This window comes from Capra hircus, chromosome 1 (assembly GCF_001704415.2).
Source record: "Capra hircus breed San Clemente chromosome 1, ASM170441v1, whole genome shotgun sequence".
Lineage (NCBI taxonomy): Eukaryota > Metazoa > Chordata > Mammalia > Artiodactyla > Bovidae > Capra > Capra hircus.
In genome coordinates this window covers 139,952,398-139,966,984 of record NC_030808.1, presented here as the reverse complement: position 1 = coordinate 139,966,984, position 14,587 = coordinate 139,952,398, and the positions used below count along the sequence as shown (strand labels likewise).

The 14,587-nt window shown below is 49.8% G+C and overlaps 1 protein-coding gene across 1 annotated transcript in view; it reads left to right on the top strand.

Annotated features, from left to right (window-relative positions):
• Positions 1 to 14,587, top strand: part of DSCAM (DS cell adhesion molecule) — an 833,405-nt gene that overhangs the window by 608,757 nt on the left and 210,061 nt on the right. The window lies entirely within an intron of this gene.

The following is a 14,587-nucleotide window of genomic DNA, read 5'->3' as shown; positions in this document are numbered from 1 at the left end:
CCAGGACCATCAGGGGCTGCAGAAGTCTCTCCCACCCCCACATCAGGGACCACTTGGGATCTGGGGACTGTGGTCTTTCATGCTAAGAAAACAATTCCTGAAGCTGTGGAATCTTTCAAGTGGAAGAGCTATCTTCTCAGGTGCCAAAATTGCAGCCTCCACCGTCCCAGGTTTCTGCCCCGGCCAATCTGAGCCTGTGTGCCTCCGAGAACACTGCTTTCCATGTGGATCTCTAGCCCACGATGCCAGGCAGCTCTTCTTTCATCCACCACTCTCACAGGTCCCTTCTGATCCCTACATGCTGTGCAATAGAGCATCCCTCATCAAACAGGAGCAGGCGCTTCCCTGGAGAGTCTGTTACTCGTGGAATCCACCCTCCCCATCTCTGGATCCCAGAGTCCACCCACAGGTTCCAGTTCCAAGCAGGTGCCCAGGTCCCATGCCATCTGATCTCCATGTTCCCAGAATGTAGGGAGGCTTGAGTATGCCTGCACCAACTCCGGTCAGACAGTCCCCAGGTCCTGGCTGTTTCTGGACAGTAACATGATTTGACCTCAGGCTACTTCTTGTCCTATTATTGCCAGAGTGGGTGTTGGGGTGGAATACAATATTTCATCACTCTACACCACCGCCCCAAATAGAATCTGTTCATATCCACCCTTGGACAGTCCATTCAACCCTGCAACTTCCTGCACTCATGCGCCACCTCAGGACCCACAGGTTCACCCACAAACACCTGCAGCCTTGCCCTGTGATGCTCTGGGGGGAGGAAGGAGCACTACCCCAGGCTGACCCCCAGGGAGGTCATGTTGGCCTGAGGCCATCCCACAGGGCGCTCCCAGGTTCCCCTGGTCACTCTGAAAGGCCAGTCTGTACTCCAAGCATAAGAGATGCAGGTTTGTGTTTTCTCTTTGTTTGGGGCTCACAGAAGTAGCAGACTCACATTTGAATACTCTGCTGTTGTTCAGTCCATCAGTTGTGTCTGACTCTGTGAACCCATGAACTGCAGCAGCCCAGGCTTGCTGTCCTTCACCATCTTCTGGACCATGCTCACATTCCTGTTGATGATTCTGTGCAACCATCTCATCCTCTGTCACCTCCTTCTCCTGCGTTCAATCTATCCCAGCATCAGGGTATTTTCCATTGAGTCGGCTCTTTGCATCAGGTGGCCAAAGTATTGGAGCTTCAGCATCAGTTCTTCCAATGAATATTCAGAGTTGATTTCCTTTAGAGTTGACTGGTTTAATCTCCTTCCTGTCCAAGGGCCTATTTAAAATTTTGTGTTCCTTAAACTGTCAAGATAGCTTATGTGTGTCTTAGTCTAATGCTGCTGCTGCTGCTGCTGCTGCTGCTAAGTCGCTTCAGTCATGTCTGACTCTGTGCAACCCTGTAGATGGCAGCCCACCAGGCTCCCCTGTCCCTGGGATTCTCCAGGCAAGAACACTGAAGTGGGTTGCCACTTCCTTCTCCAATGCAGGAAAATGAAAAGTGAAAGTGAAGTTGCTCAGTCGTGTCTGACACTTAGTGACCCCATGGACTGTAGCCTACCAGGCTCCTCCGTCCATGGGATTTTCCAGGCAAGAGTACTGGAGTGGGGTGCCATCGCCTTCTCCCAGTCTAATGCTAATGCTACTTTCCCTCTATTATTTTAATTCGGAGAGCTTCTAAATCAAACCTTCTGAACCTTGATTCCTGAGCCCTGGAGGACTGTGAATGAGGCCATGGGGTTAGGCAATCCCTTGAAACCATATGTAAAAATGTATGTGTTTATCTGGGGCAGGGGGGGAGTGGAACATGTAGCCTTCATGATATCCTCAAAGGGATTTGTGATGCAAAAAAGGTCAGCGTGACTTTTCTAGAAGATCAAAGCCCAGATGGCCTCAAATGAAGACTGTGTGTTGTACTTTTCAGGCAAATATCTCAGAACATCGGGCTGGAAGCTACAAGCCCACAACAATAGGGTCATGCAGGTGGAAGATGAATGAACAACCATGAACCCATGGCAAACTAGCTATTACAGAAAACTAGGTTTTGGTATTTCTTTATCCAATGAAAGAGCACATCCACATTTGTAGTGCAGCCTTCCATAAATGGATCAAAGGCATGTATAAACACCCTGCGATCAGCCGTCAGGCTCCAGACCCACTGCCTGGGTTCCGTCTGGTCCAGCCCAGCGCGCTATGCAGGTGACTCACCCTCTCTCCAGGACTGTGAAACACGGAGACAGTGCACACACCTATCTCTGTGGCTGCAGTGAACCATCACGTGTGAGGGCTCAGCCAGACACGTGGTTGGTGCAGGGTGAGGGCAGCTGTCGTTGAGCTGGAGGCTGTGACTACTGGTGTCATCATCATCATTCCTAAATTACACCCCCCAAGATGGATCAGTGCCTCCAACAGACTACAGGGTGTCCTGATTCAAAATCACCCAGTTTACACACTTTCCTAACTGTGGGGCCCATCTCCGCAGTATCCAACACATACATGTATGTGCAGGCTCATAGCCCTTGCCCTTCCCATCTAAAGTCCAGTTGACAAAAGCAACTTTGCAGCTTTCGTGATGATGTCTGTGTCAGAAGCAGAGGATGGAGCAGAGCCTGAAAAAGGAAGCATGGAGAAGTGGAAGGACCTGTTAGCTGGCAGGACCCCCCAGCCAAGTGGCTGTATTGCCGATGGTGGGTGCTGGCTCCTGCCAGGGAGAGCAGCTGAACATTTGCATCTCACATCTTCACTGAGCCTGGAGTCCCACCAGCTGAAGGTTCTTGGTGTTAAGAGGGGATCTGCGAGATGGGAAGGCTACTAGAGCAACTACGATTTGTCGCCAGCCTCAATTTCAGTTCCCCTCCTCTCTAAATATAAAGTGTTAAATTGTGTCCTCCTAAAATTCATAGGTTGATGTCCTAACCCCAGTACCCTCAATTATAACCTTGTTTGGAAATAGGATTTTTAATAGATAAAATATGTAGAAGGATGTATTATTGGAGTCCTGTGGACCTCAGTCTAGTAGGACTGGTGTCATACAAAAAGGGGAAATTTGGACACAGACATGGAGGGAATCAGCCATCTGAAGACAAGAAATTGGACTTGGGCTTCCTCGGCCAAGGGAAGCCAGCAGAGGCAGGAAGGATTCTTCCCTCAGTCCTTCAGAGAGAATACTGCCTTGCCCACACCTTAGTTTCAGACTCCTGGCTCCAAAACTGTAGCAGAATAGATTTCTGTTATTTAAGCCTCCAGTTTGTGGCACTTTTTAATGATATCCCTGCATGCACTGAGTGACAGTAGAGATGTTTGGCTAAGTCTTGTGTTTGACTCAGAGCAAACACAGCAGCTGGGTCACCTGCCCCAGCAGGTAAATCCCAACCTGTCTGAACAGGTGGACGTGAACTCTAGTCTGAACCAACCAAGGGCAGCCTATTCCCTTTGAGCATGATTGGTTTAAGGATGGGCATGTGACCAATTTTGGTCAATGAAATGTAGAAGAGATGTATGATCATTCTGAAAAGATTTCTCTAGTCTTCATAGTAGACTCTGCAAGAGATACACATCTTTTCATTCTTGACCCTATCTGGAGGTGACACCTTGATTCATGGTGACACTGCCATTTTCTTGAGGATAAAACCAATACATAAAGGAAGGTAGACTAAAAACAAAAAAAAAGTCCTTGTTTTCCATTAGTAACCCCGTATATTTCCTAGCCACTTCCCCATAATTCATCGACCCTTTAAGCCCAACCCCTCTTTTTTTGTTAAAAGGATACATAATCCCCTGAGTCTAGCCATTTCTTTGAGCTTCATTTTTTTTCCTGTGAATTCCTTTGCATGTAAAATTGAATAAAGTTGTGTGCTTTTTCTACTGTTAAAAAGAAAAACAGAAAAGTAGAGATTTGTCCCTAATCTACTGCATTTGCAATCTCCCCACCTCCGATTTCATCATTGTCTGAGAGGACCAGTTATTTGATGGCTTTGCTGTCTCAGCCAGTATGAGTCAGGGTGTTCTCATTTACAGCTGGAAGCATCCAAACTAAATAGGAAGCAGACAGCAGGTCGCGGGACTCAATTCCACCATCGCTGCTCCTCTCCCAGCAAGTCAGGCTGAGCACAACACCCCTGAGGGATGGAGGGGTCCTATTTGGGTTGAGCAACCCAGTCTAAACCGGAATTCATCCAGCACGCTGCTCTGGGTTAGGGGAGCGGGGGTCTGCGAAGGACTGACAGCTGAGGGTCAGTGGCAAGCTGAGGACCTCGGGCACATCCCAGAGTGGGGGTCAGTCCCTGGGGGATGGAGAGTGAAGGACACCAACAGCATCTTTTCAATGTCACCAGACTAGTATTCCTCTGTGGGAAAGAACATGTGTTTTCCCTCCTTACTTCCTTTTCCTCCTTCTTCTGTTTGGGGGCACCCTTCCACTCAGCAGCTGAAGTTATTTTTGCCAGTTCGGGGTAGTCTGCTGTTTCAAGGTTTCTGGGGGTGGTGGTACCAGCACTCTGGGTCCTCAGTTATCTGTTGCCCTCCATACTGGCATCCACTGAGATGCCTGCAGACCCACCTGGTCACTGCCTAGCTGCCCACAGGAGCCCCCTCTTGGTCACTCTGTGACCTTTTGCATTGTTTAGTAGTCATCCAAGATTTGGGCAGATAATATATGCAAATATTGGGACTTTCACTCTCTGTGACTCCCTTCTTTCTAGAATTTCCCTCTAATTTTCTAACTGCCTTGGCAGTCCTTAACTCTGCTCTCTGTAGATGAAGCTAATAGGCTTTTACTACTAATTCATACCCCAATTTAAATAGTTCCCTGATAAATAAATAAAACCAGACCAGTTTTATCACAAGCTCCACCAATTCATCTGGTCTGCCATTCGCCTTGTGAACAGGTGCATGGAAACAAGCTTATGGCAAGGGGAGGCTTGGAGGCTCCCCTGTGACAGTTAATACCACCTTGCATGCAGGTATCTGGGCTATAAGCTCACTTTTCTCCTGGGGACTCCAAGGTTTGACCTTCCTCGGGGACAATCTGAACAACTCATGTTAGGACATGTCCAAAGACAGTGCATGAGAATGCTGATGAACATTTGCAATGCAAGGGTGGGTCACGGAGGGGTGCCTGTGGCCACCAGGGCAGGGACCAGCCATCTGCTCTTTGCAGCTCCAGATGTGGCTGCATCAGAAAGACAGAAAGGGTGTGAGCAGTGGGCCTTTAAATATATATATTTTCCCACTTATTTATGTAAATCCCCACGTGCTTAGCCAAGTGATTCCAGCACATAAATGTTAGATGTTCACATGTGTGCATCTGTCCATTTAGCTGTTGATTTTAGGGACTGTTATGGGGGAGCACAGGGGCTTCCCAGGTAACTTGGTGGTAAAGAATCTGTATATTAATGCAGGAGATAGAGGAGACGTGGGTTCGATCCCTGGTTTGGGAAGTTAGATCCCCTGGAGAAGGAAATGGCAACCCAGTCCTGTACTCTTGCCTGGGAAATCCCACGGACAAGGAGCCTGGAGGGCTACAGTCCATGGGGTCGCAAAGAGCAGGACAGGACTGAGTAGGCACACATACATGCTCTTCCATAAAATAGTCACATCATGTTAAGTGGAGGTATGGCCCTGCTATATTGTATTTTTCAGAGAATAAACATGGTGTAAAGAAGTGTGTGTGGTGCCAGGTTGGCCAGTGGTGAGTTTGTGACAGTTAATGTATGTCCACTTGGTTAGGCTATGGTGCCCAGTTTTGGTCAAACACCTGTCTAGATGATTCTAGGAAAGTATTTTTGGGGTGAGTTGTTGTTGTTCAGTTGCTAAGTTGTGACCAACTCTTTTCAACCCCATGGACTGTAGCACACCAGGTTTCCCTGTCCTTCACTATCTCCTGGAGATTCAAGTCCATTGAGTCAGTGATGCTATTGAACCATCTCATCCTCTGCTGCCCCCTTCTCCTCCTTCCCTCAATCTTTCCCAGCATCAGGGTCTTTCCAGGCTCTTCACATTAGGTGGCCAAACTATTGGAGCTTCAGCTTTAGCATCAGTCCTCCCAGTGAATATTCAGGGTTGATTTTCTTTAAGATTGACTGGTTTGATATCCTTGCTGTCCAAGGGATTCTGAAGTCTTCTCCAGCATCACAGTGAGATTAACATTTGAATCAATAGACTCTGAGGAAAGCAGATTACCCTCTATAGCAGCGATCCCCAACCTTTTCGGCACTAGGGACCAGTTTCATAGAAGAAAACTTTTCTCCTCAGACCAGGGAGGGAGTAAAGGGCTGGTTTGGGGATGATTCTGGTATGTTACATTTATTGTGCATTTCATTTCTACCATTATTACACTGTGATATGTAATGAAATAAATATACAGTTCACCATAATGAAGAATCAGTGGGAGCCCTGAGCTTGTTCACCTGAGCTCAGGTGGTAATGTGAGCAATGGAGAGTGGCTATAAATACAGGCGAAGGTTCACTCACTAGCCTGCTGCTCACCTCCTGCTGTGTGGCCTGGTTCCTAACAGGCCACCGGCCAGTACCAGTCTGTGGCCTGGAGGTTAGGGACCCTTGCTCTATAATGTGAGTGGGCCTCATCCAATCAGTTGAAACTCCTTCACAAAAACAGATGGAGCTGCCCAGAGGGAGAAGTACTTCTGCCTCCAGGCTACCTTCTCACTAGAGCTGCAAAGGTGACCCTTCCCTGAGTCTCCAGCCTGCCCGCTTCCAGCCTGCCCCCAGCCTTCATTATGATGACCCTGCTCCTCAAGACAAATTTACCTATACCTCCATCTGATCAGGAGAAAGCAGTGGCAACCCGCTCCAGTACTCTTGCCTGGAAAATCCCATGGATGGAGGAGCCTGGTAGGCTACAGTCCATGAGGTCATGAAGAGTTGGACACAACTGAGTGACTTCATTTTCACTTTTCCTTTCATGCATTGAAGGAAACGGCACCCCACTCCAGTATTCTTGCCTGGAGAATTCCAGGGACAGCCTGGTGGGCTTCTGTCTATGGGGTTGCAGACTCAGACATGACTGAAGCAACTTAGCAGCAGCAGCCATCTGATCGGCTCCCTTTCCCAGAGGACCCTGACGAACAGACTTTGATGCTAGTGGCTGGCAGCCCAGGAAGGACTGGGTTTCCCCATCTGCCTACAGCTCCACAACCACAATGTCTGCCTCCAGGAAGTCATCCATCCTGACAGGCTGTAAGTCTGACATCATTTATACAGAGTTAGAACCAAGGATGTTCTCAACAGGTCCTCGGGGTTTGCTGCCTTTTCATTTAGGACCCCATTTTAAAGGTAGAAATATGCTTTAATACCTCCTGTATTTGGGTGCAGGAAGCTGGCTGCAGAGCACTTGGAATTAGCACCTATGTACTCAGTCATTCGGTCGTGTCTGGCTCTTTGCGACCCCATGGAGTGTAGCCCGCCAGGCTCCTCTGTCCATGGGACTATTCAGGCAAGAATGCTAGAGTGGGTTGCCATTTCCTCCTCCAGAGGATCTTCCCAACCCAGGGATGGAACCTGTATCTCTTGTGTCTCCTGTGCTGGCAGGTGGGTTCTTTACCACTGAGGCACCTGGGAAGCCCCCACACTACACTTGGTCTTAGCGAGAAGGTTGGGGGAGGCCAGAAAGTAAGGACAGATGTAGAATTGGGGTGCAGCTGCAGGGGGCCCTCTGCTGACCCTAGGAGAGCTCTGAGGCTCATCCGGCCCTTCCGAGCTGTCTGGTGCTGAGAGGCTGGAGGCCTCGCCTCGGAGATGCCAGGGCCAGTACGCATGCTCACAACCCAGCCTCTCATTCGTTTACCACCCGAGTCTTGAACGTGCGGCCGTAGGCCTTCATGGAAGTAGTGCTTAATGACTTCCAGCAGCCTCCATGGCCATCACCTGTCAGGAATCTTTCAAATGTTCTCATTAGCTGTGAGGTTGGGAGCGCCAGCCCGACCGCGCGCAGCCCAGCGGCCAGTGGCCGAGCCATCACGGGCGCTGCAGCGGTGCCTGCCTGTGAGTGTCGCCCTCTCCCTGATCAGCAGCAGAGATAAAAGGAGGCCACGGTGAGGCTGGCTGGGGACTCAGCCCTCTGGCTTGGCTCTTCTCAAGGAAATGTGACATGCTGGCATTGGGGACTGCGTTAGCGAGCCGTTCATCACACATGTCCACTCTTGAGTATGGAGGTTTAAAACTGTTATAAAGCAAACCACAGACGATGCACCGAGATAACGGAAATCTTATCTCCAGCTCACCCTACAGTGCAATACACCTTCTCCTCTCTCTTTATACCTGCTATTCCCGCTTCCACCTGTCCTTCCTTAGCCTTGATGGTCTTCATCTCCTTTTTCGCAGGCGCGCGTTTTTGTTATCATCCCTCAGTCGTTCAGTTGTGTCTGACTGCAACCGCATGGACTGCCCCGTGCCAGGCCTCCCTGTCCCTCACTGTTTGCCGGAGTTTGCCCCCAACTTTTCCTTAAAACACCAAAACCTTTCACCTCTGTAGAAGTGTTTCAGAGATATAGACACAGGAATACTGCTGAGGTTCCCAGACGCTGACTGGATGAAGCTCAGAACAGAGACAGTGAAATCCTAGCCTTCCCTAGGTCATTCTGGCTGCCTGGCCCCTGGAATTGAAGAATCCTGCAGGTACATGCAGTCTCAGACTTAAATGCAAAGGTCAAGATGTCAAGGTCACTGTGAGTAGAGACTGCAAAATCAAGAGGTGACATTGTGCTTGGGCTTAAAAATCAACAAGGAGACCACAGCCTTCACCTGGATCAGCTCTGCCACAACGGAGACTTCCGACCCTTTGTTGCATGGAAGCCTCCTGACCCCAAGGCACAGTGCCAGTGGTCTGGCTCCGAGGGCCAACCTTGATACAGTCTTTTTAGGGATTGGGGTCTCCTGCCTGGGAGCTAGCACCACCTCTGGGTTCTGGCCCTGCAGACAGGCACTGTGGCCTTTCCCCACCTGGGGCTCCCGTCTCCATCTCCATCATGCCAGTGGCTGCACAGTCAACATCAGCTACTTCAAGCATGGGTGCCCTGAAGCTGCAAAGCCAGCCTCCCAAGCTGCAAAGAGAGGTGCTATTGCACCCCTGCCCCTGGAGACCTGGCCCACTCCACCTTTCAGAGTGACAGCGAAATTCATGCACAGCCTATAGGAACCTCCTGCAGTATTGGTTCCTCCTTATTCACAAAGCTGCAGACCCTCCATCCAGGAAGTCTGAAGTCGCCAGCAGTGAGGGACCCCACCTAGTCCCCTGGTCCTGCGTGAGGCTTCAACTCCCTCCAACAACCCAGTGAGAAGCTCATGTAGCTTTGATTTGAATGCCTCTATTGATGGAAAACTCACTACTTCTACAGGCTTCTTATTCCAATTGAAATATCATGAATATTTTTTATAATACTATGGTAGAATTCCTACATTGTTCTACAAAACATACTTAGATACTTTCAATATATGCTAATTTCCAACAGGGCTGCAGTTTGGGTCACTCACTCTGTTTGCAGTGTTTCAGATGAGAAAACTGATATCCTGAAAGTTAAGAGGAACTCAAGGTTATATATATAGACTGATCAACTGGTCCCGGTTTACCTGAGAATTCTGGTGTTAGCCTTAAAAATTCAGTGTCCAGAGGACTCCTCCCACAGCAGGAAGTGAAGAGCTGAGGTTTACATCTTTGCCCTCCCAGACCACACGCACTCCTTGTGCCTGCTTTTCTGGTTCTGCTCTTCAGAGTCTGAGTCACTGCTCCGTGCTTTCTGTCCACCTTAGGTTTTCCCAGCCCCCACATTCTGAGCAGGGCACAACTGGCCCAGAGTCACTAGGGCTGAACCCTCCTCCTAGTCAGACATCCAAAATGTGGGTATGGAAGTCTTGCCCATGTTCAGTCACTCCCCCTGGACATTCTTCTTTTTTATATAATTTTTATTTATTGATTGATTGATTTTTGGTTGTGTTGGGTGTTGGGTCTTGAGAACAGGCTTCTTGCCCCTAGTCTCCCCCGCCTCCTTGGTCTCAGTGCAGGCACCCGTGCCACCCTCCAGGCCGCCAAACAGCTCTCTGCTGGGTGGGGGCACCCATTCCATCGGGCAGCAGTCTACTCAGTCCAGCCCCCTTGTGCTCCATCCATCCCACCCTCTCCAGCTAAGAAAGCATTCTAGCCCTTTCTAAGTCTTTTTCCCTCCTGGATAAGCCCAGAGGATGGATACCTAGGATGGAGCCAGAACGGCCATAGAGTTAACATCAGGACAACCCTGAATGTCAGCCCTGCACTCAGGCCCCACCCCAGGGGCCCCTGCTCCTTAGTGAGAGGAAGTGCTGGCATCTAGTTGAGGTCACGTGCTGGCACCCCACTCCAGTGCTCTTGCCTGGAGAATCCCATGGACTGAGGAGCCTGGGGGGTTGCAGTCCATGGGGTCGCTAAGAGTCTGACAAGACTTGAGCAGTCGCTCACTTTCACTTTCAGTTTTCACTTTCCATGCACTGGAGAAGGGAATGGCAACCCACTCCAGTGTTCTTGCCTGGAGAATCCCAGGGACGGGGAGCCTTGTGGGCTGCCGGCTATGCGGTCATACCGAGTCGGACATGACAGCAGCAGCAGCAGCAGCAGCAGAGTCTCACCCAAGGTGTCAGAAGACCAACACGCTGTCTGTCACCCAGAAACACTGCTCTGGCTTGCCAGCCAGCAGGGCTTCCCTGAACCCATGCGGGCAGCAAGGGAACCCCTTCCCTTCCGGCAGGGGAGCCAGGCGGGTGGGAGATTTGGGACATCCAGACAGCATGGTACAGGTTCACCTGCTCTTGTCCTACCCCAGCATCTTGGCCAGACGAAGGTACTTACAGATCCCCGTGTTCAGCTACTTGGTCTTTTTATCATCTGCTCTAGAGAAGGCAATGGCAACCCACTCCAGTATTCTTGCCTGGAAAATCCCATGGACGGAGGAACCTGGTAGGCTACCGTCCACAGGGTCGCAAAGAGTCGGACACGACTGAGTGACTTCACTTTCTCTCTTTCTTTTGGGTCTTCATCGCTACACGGGCTTTTCTTGTTTCAGAAAGTGGGGACTACTCTCTAGCTGTGGCGCACAGGCTTCTCAAAGCAGTGACTTCTCTTGTTGCAGAGCGTGGGCTCTAGGGCACGAGAGCTTCAGTAGTTGTGGCTTGTGGACTCAGAAGTTGTGGTTTACCGGTTCTAAAGCACACGCTCAGTAATTGTGGTGCACAGGCTTAGTTGCCCCAAGGAATGTGTTATCTTCCCGGATCAGGGATCAAACCTGTGTCTCCTGAAGTGGCAAGTGGCTTCTTTACCACTGAGCCACCAGGGAAGCCCTAGACATTCTTCTTGAATCTTTAAGGGAATAGGAACCTGGATCTCACGGGAGCTCGAAGACTGTTCTCCCTCCACCACCGCCATCCGACTCATGACTAGGTCATGTGACAGCAGAAAGCATCATGGGTCTGCCCAGTTTCAGAAGAATGAGGGGCTTGGAACCCATAGCAAACCCGAGGTGTACTTTCCCTGCTCAGTGAGGCTCACATACAGTGTCTTCTTTACCCATTGACTCCTGGGATCAAGAGAAGGAAAATTTATGAGCTCTGACTGCCCTGGCCATCCTTCCTGCCAGCACCAACATGGAGAAAGACACAGGAAGAGGCAGACCATGCTCAGGGCGCCTGGCAAAGTTTCCCTGCCTGTTCCTCTCCCCATGGGTCTCCCTGCAGGAAGGGTGGAGGTGGGGGTCCACAGAGGCCACACAGATGCCCAGCAAACTAGGATGAATGGGGCTACATTCTCAGCCATCCATAAAGAGCTCGGGTAAATCCTGCAAACATAAGGTTCCGGGATACAAGGCTTCCTCTTATTAGGATAATAGCCTCCCTATTGTCCTAATAAGGTCCTGTCATTGGATGGATAAGCAAGCTCCCAGGGCTGTTTACTGCCTGCTCCAACCATCAGCTCAGCTTTGATTTAAAGACATGCACTTTAATCACCCATCATGTGTCATCACCCTGACAGGCAGCTGCAGCCGCAAGACACAAACACCAATAAATCATGCTGAAAGTTGGGGCGGGGGGGGGGGGTGCGATCCTTTGTTGATTTTCCCTCCCAGCTATTCCGAAGCAGCTGGGCATCCTCAGGACAATGGGGCAGAAGGGAGTGGGCTGGAGGTAGCTGTGGAAGGCAGGAGCACCCCTCTTTCCCTCTCTTGGTTTCCCTCCTGTGGATTCCTGGTGCCTTGCCAGACTGTGAGGCTGAGCCCTTGGCCATCAGTGGATTGGACACTGCCTTGTGAAATAATTGCTAGGACGTGAGCTCTTCTGCATGCAAATCACAACAGCACTGAGCTTTCTTGCTTTTTAAAACAGTGCTTCCGTCCACTCCTCTACTGGCTGCTGGAGAAAAGTAAGCCTGTTATAAAAGGCACATCTTATCACCCCCATGGCCTTTCTGCCTGCCTGACATCACCCCCACACGCCCCACCCACCCCCACCGAAGCAGGTTCCCACCAGCGGGGGCTGTTCCTTCATCCCTGAAGCTTCGACATACAGACCTGTGATGGAGAACACTGTCAGTGGCTCTCATTCTTTCAGAGTTTATCTCTGAGACCCCACAGGACTGCATTCTGTAAAAGGAAATGCAAAATGGGAAAAGAAGGTTAAGAGAGTGACTAAACAGGAAATAGCTGATGGCAGCGCAGTTGTGAATTTTAATAACTTCTGCTGGAGCCACATGATAGGAGACATAGGCTTCTGGGCCCTGAGGAGAAAACAGTCAATTTCCACCTGACTATATCTGTGAAGACATGGTCTCCCCATGCATTGTCTACGGTGAAATGCAGAATCCACGTGGACATGGAGGTGCCTTTGTTTTCTGTTTCCCTTTGGCTGGGCATCCTGGGGCTAACAGGCCTAAAGGACCATCATAGATGGGAAAGGCGCCCAGACCCCTGAGAGGTCCCTCCCTCGGCCCCTAGCACGGGTCGCTGTCGCAGCCCTTCCTAGGACACGGGGGTGAGGGGCTGCCAGACAGGGAGTTCACCCTGCACTCTCCAAAGTCATGGACTTTGATGCAGGAGCACAGGTGCAAGAGTGAAACATGTTCTAGAATCTTGAGAGGTACCGTGTGCTGGGCAGGGCAGCCCATGCATCTTTCAGGTCCCAGCACTCAGAAAAGCCCGTGCTCAAATCAGTGCGGTGTTGTCCTGGTCTGGAAATTCTGAACAGTTTTTACGCAAGGGCCTCTGCATGCTCATTTTGCATTGATCCCTGCAAATGACATCTCCTGCTTACCGGTAACCCATGTGAAACCTGCCTTGGTAAAAATGCTCATTTCTTTTCTTCTCCACTGCCTTTCACTAGGTTAAAAAAGAAAACAGTGCATAAGAAAGTAGATTCTGTGCGTTTTTAAAACTTGAAGTATAGTGAAGTTTCAGATGTACAGCAGAGTGATTCCGTTTTATACACACACACACACACACTCATATCCAACTCTTTGTGACCCCATGGACTATACAGTCCTTGGAATTCTCCAGGTCAGAATACTGGAGTGGGTAGCCGTTCCCTTCTCCAAGGGATCTTCCCAACCCACAATCCAGGTCTCCCACATTGCAGATGAATTCTTTACCAGCTGAGCCACAGGGGAAGCCCAAACACACACACACACACGCACACACACCCCACCCACCCTACTGGGTTACTTGCTTAGTTGTGTCTGACTCTTTGCAACCCTATGGACTAACAGGCTCCTCTGTCCAAGGGATTTCCAGGCAAGAATACTGGAGTGGGTTGCTATGCCCTTCTCCAGGGGATCTTCCTAACCCAGGGATCAAACCTACATTTCCTGCATTGCTGGCATATTCTTTACCACTGACCCAGCAGGGAAGCCCCATTTAACTTCAATGACTTCATAAAAGCCTTATCTTCAAATACACTCACATGGAGGGTTAAGGTTTCAATTTCAGCAGGACACAAACTTTCAACCCACAGCATACGGTGTAGGTGGTAGCAGCCGTGTAACCTTCTTGTCCAGTGTTCTTTTGAGGACCAGGTGGCCCTGTAACTGGTGTCTCAGATGGAGAGGCCTCTGCAGATGAATGCCTGAAGTTGAAAGGTGATGATTCAGATGGTAAAGAATCTTGTCTTCAATGCGGGAGATCGGGGTTCGATCCCTGGGACGGGAAGATCTCTTGGAGAAACGAATGGCCACCCACTCCAGTATTCTTGCCTGGAGAATTCCATGGACAGAGGAGCCTGGTGGGCTATAGTCCATGGTGCCGCAAAGAGTCAGACACGACTTAGCAACTAACACTTAGGCGAATACCAAACATGTTCAAAAGTGGCCGCAAAAGAGCGTTTAAGATCACAGTAAAAATGTCTCAAACTTATATGTTTTCCTCCACTTGCAATTAGCAATTTTGGGGTGCTTAGTGGACTCTTTCAGAGCTGGATTAAGTGATGACCCTGCTACCTACACCACCTTCAGAGGAAAACTGTGATAGTAAATCTCGTCCATCCTTCTAAATCAAACACCTTTCCAGGTTTCTTATAGGAATCTAGGCACTTATGCTCAGTTAAATAACTTATTCCCAGTGTAATACAGCTACTTA